This window comes from Cupressus sempervirens, chromosome 8 (genome assembly GCF_028749045.1).
Source record: "Cupressus sempervirens isolate cs-2001-9-10 chromosome 8, ASM2874904v1, whole genome shotgun sequence".
NCBI classification, from domain to species: Eukaryota; Viridiplantae; Streptophyta; class Pinopsida; order Cupressales; family Cupressaceae; genus Cupressus; species Cupressus sempervirens.
This window is the reverse complement of record NC_143125.1, coordinates 433,344,613-433,348,624: the sequence shown is the minus strand read 5'-3', so window position 1 is coordinate 433,348,624 and position 4,012 is coordinate 433,344,613.

Genomic DNA, 4,012 nt, shown 5'->3' with positions numbered 1-4,012 from the left:
TACTCAATGTTCTATCTATACCAACTTGATCTTTACCGTTGTTCTTCTATCAAATACCACAAAAAACTACTATGTTGACATCAATAACAAACATAGTCATGAATGTAACATATCATCATGATAATGATCTAATCATGTTTCTACAATAATCCCCCATATAATTATCATCAATATTCATGCTTCTAACAATCTTCCCATTTGGCATTGATGGCAACATAGATGAAAAACATCCAGTTCCAAGAATACCAACTGTAAAAGATTGTTATCCATTCTTTTCAAATCATCTTCATAAATCATTATCCCCCATTGATATACCTCAATGTACTCTATATCAAACTATTTTTCATTTTGTAATCTCTCCCCCATTGGCATCAATGTCAAAGGTTTCAACAACCATCTATCTCTGCAATAACTATCTCTAACTTGCTCAAGTGTCCAAAGACACTATTCAAAACAACATCCATCAAGAGTCCTAGATGACTCTATCCATCACAAATACTCCCCCATATAGGAAGCATCAACATTTAGTCAAGACAAACTATAGCACTCTATATCACTAGACTAATGCACTCTTGCATCATCTACTTTGATGTAGGTAGGGGAATAACCACTAGCATACCTTGCAAATACTTAAAAGTCTCTTTGGGAAGAGGCTTGGTGAAAATATCTAGAATCTTCTCTTTGTTGATTAGATACTCCAATCTAATTTCCTTTTCTACAACTTTCTCTCTCAACATGTGATATTTGATAGAAATATGCTTAATCTTATAATGCAACATTGGATTCTTAGACATATTCATTGTGCTTGTGTTATCACAGTGTATGACAACAGGTTCATTGAATTATATCCTTATATCCTTCAGCATTTTCTTCATCCAAATAACTTGTTTATAATTGTTTGCTACCACAACATATTCAGCCTTTTTTGTACTCTGTGAGATAAAGTCATGCTTCTTGCTTAACCAAGAAACTAATCTTTCTCCAAGAAAGAATACTCCACCACTGGTTCTCTTTCTGTCATCCATACTGCCTACTCAATCAACATCAGTATAAGCATATAAATTGAAATCATTCAATATATCATACCACAATCTAAACCCTTTTGTTCCCTTCAGATATCTAAATATCCTTTTAACTGCTACATAATGTGCTTCTCTAAGATCAACTTGAAATCTTGAAACAATTCCAATTGCATTTTCTATATCTGGCCTTGTGTGAGTTAGATATTGCAATCCTCCAATCATAGATCTATACTTCTTCTACTCAAAAATAGGTGTCTCATCCTTCATAGATAACTTGTGTCTAGTTATCATAGGTGTTCCAAATGGTTTACATGTTTCCAAACCAAACCTTTTCAATGAAGTTTTCAAATACTTAGTCTGAGAAATAAAGCTTCCTTCTTTATCATGTACAATCTATAATTCGAGGAAGTATTTCATCTCTCCTATCATACTAATTTCAAATTCCTTCTTTATTTTTTTTCCAAACTTGTCACTTTCATTATCATCTCCTCCAAATATGATATCATCAACAAATATTACCAAAATCATCAATCCATCATCTATTTCTTTCTAGTATAGAATATTCTCTACCATACCTTTGCTAAATCTAAGTTTTGTCAAATGCTTGTCCAACCTTGCATACTAGGTTTTGGATGCTTGCTTTAAGCCATGTAATGCTTTCTTTAATCTGCATACCATATCCTTGTCATCTATTAAAGGAAAACCTTTAGGCTGAGCTATGTATAGCTCTTCTTCAAGTTCTCCATTCAAAAATGTTGACTTGACATCCATCTAATACACTTTTAATTTCTTATGTGCTACATAGGCTAAGAATAATCTTAGTGCTTAAATTATTTCCATAAGAGCATAGGTTTCATCATAGTCTATTTCTTCTTTCTTTTTTCCTTACAAATTTACCTTGTTCATTCATCTTGTTCCTAAATACCCATTTTGTTCCTATCACATTCTTATCTATTGGTCTAGGGACCAATTCCCATGTCTCATTCTTCACTATCTGATCTATTTCTTCTTTCATAGCTTACTTCCAATAGTCATCTTTACATGCCTCATCTACATTCTTTGGTTCTACTTGAGATATTAGACATTGTTCTTCATTGATTCTGCTTCTTGTCATCACACATTTATCTCTACTCTACTATGGTGGATGATTCTTTGTCATATTATTACCAAAAGTACGAGTTGTTATCTCAACTCTTAGTAATGTTCTAGGTTCTAAACTTTGTTCCTGTCTTTCCTCTCCTTCATTTTGAAAATCATTGTTAGTCTTAAAGAATACTTCATCATTCCTTGGCTTGGAAACAACAACATTCTAATCATCAGAATTGTAGTCAACTTATATTTTTTATATCCTGAATATCTCATCAACTCTTACATTTGCACTTTCAACAATAGTCACCAAATCTATCTCTTCTTACTTCCTCTTCATTAGCTAATTTAGGCTCATTATTTTCAACATCACAATCATTCAAGAATCTTTCTATACTTACTTCATCAAAAATTGAGCTCTTTCTAGTTTTCCTTAATCTCTTAGGACATCTGGTTGAAAAATGGCCAAACTCTTCACATGTCCAACAAACAAAAGTTTTCATAGCTTTTGGCTTTCTTTTTGTAAATAGATCAATACCTTCCTCTATCTTCATGCCCTCTTTAGATCTAGATTTATCTTTGCTTGTGCTTCTATTCTTTTGTATACAACAAAAGGATTTTGGGTCTAAAAATTCAATACTATGTTCTTTACAGAAATTTGATAACTCACCAAGAATTTCCATCATCTAAGTGTCAAAATTTTCTCTATCTAACCTTAAACATTTAATCTTCATACATGATTCATTCTCAACTCTATTCTTGAATATCTTGAACTTGTCAAATGTCTCAAATTTTTCTTTAAGAAATGAAACCCACATCATTCTAGAAAAGTCATCAACAATAATCATGAAATATCTTTCACCATAGAACCCTTTAGTCCTTGTAGGACCACTAAGATCTATGTCTACAATCTCCAACTTTGTTGTAGTAATAAACTTCTCACTAGGAAAAGAAGCTCTATTATGCTTTGCCAATACACACTCCTTGCAAATTGTGTCAGTAGGCTTTACAATCAAATCTCTAACTACAAACATATTACTCATTTTCACAATGATGTCAAAGTTTCTATGAAAAAATCTCTTATGCTATTACCAACTATCATCTACCTTTGCAACCAAACATGTCATTTTAGTGGGATTCAACCAAAATACATTACCTCTAGATCTAGTTCCTACTCCAATTACCTTCCCATCTTTGTCTCTAATCATGCATGTATTCTTTGTGAACTATAACTGATAACCTTTATCCACTAGTTGTCTAACACTCAATAGATTATATTTCAAACCATCAACAAAATATACATCCTCAGTGTTAATTTTACCATCAAGACTTATAGATCCAATACCTTTAACATGGCAAGCTATATTGTTTCCAACCCTGACAATGCCTCTATCATAACTTTTGAAGTCAAAAAACTTGTTCATATCACCAGTCATATGATGTGAACAACCGCTATCAATTATCCAATTAGATTTCTTTTCAACATGTAGTACCAAAGCCATTTTTTCTAGACTTTCTTCTTTAATAGCTACAAATCCTATTTCATCATGACTAGCACTTACTGTTTGTTCTTCAGAATCATCTTCTTCATTGGCATACAAACAATCTTTATCTCTTCTAGGTTTGAACTGTCCTTTATACTTTTTCTCTCTTTTAGAACACTTAGATGCATAATGACCAAACTCATTACTAGTCCAACACTTAAAGATTTTCTTACCATCATTTTACCTTCTTACTAGAAGGGCTACTCCTATCTTTCTATCCTCATTAGATCTACTACTGCTAGCAAAATCTCCTCTAGCACTTGTGATCCTTGATAGATTAGGTCAAATATTTAGCACACTGAAATTTGTCTCTGTTCTGGACAATTCTCTAGACTATCTAAGCTCATTCTCAACTACTTC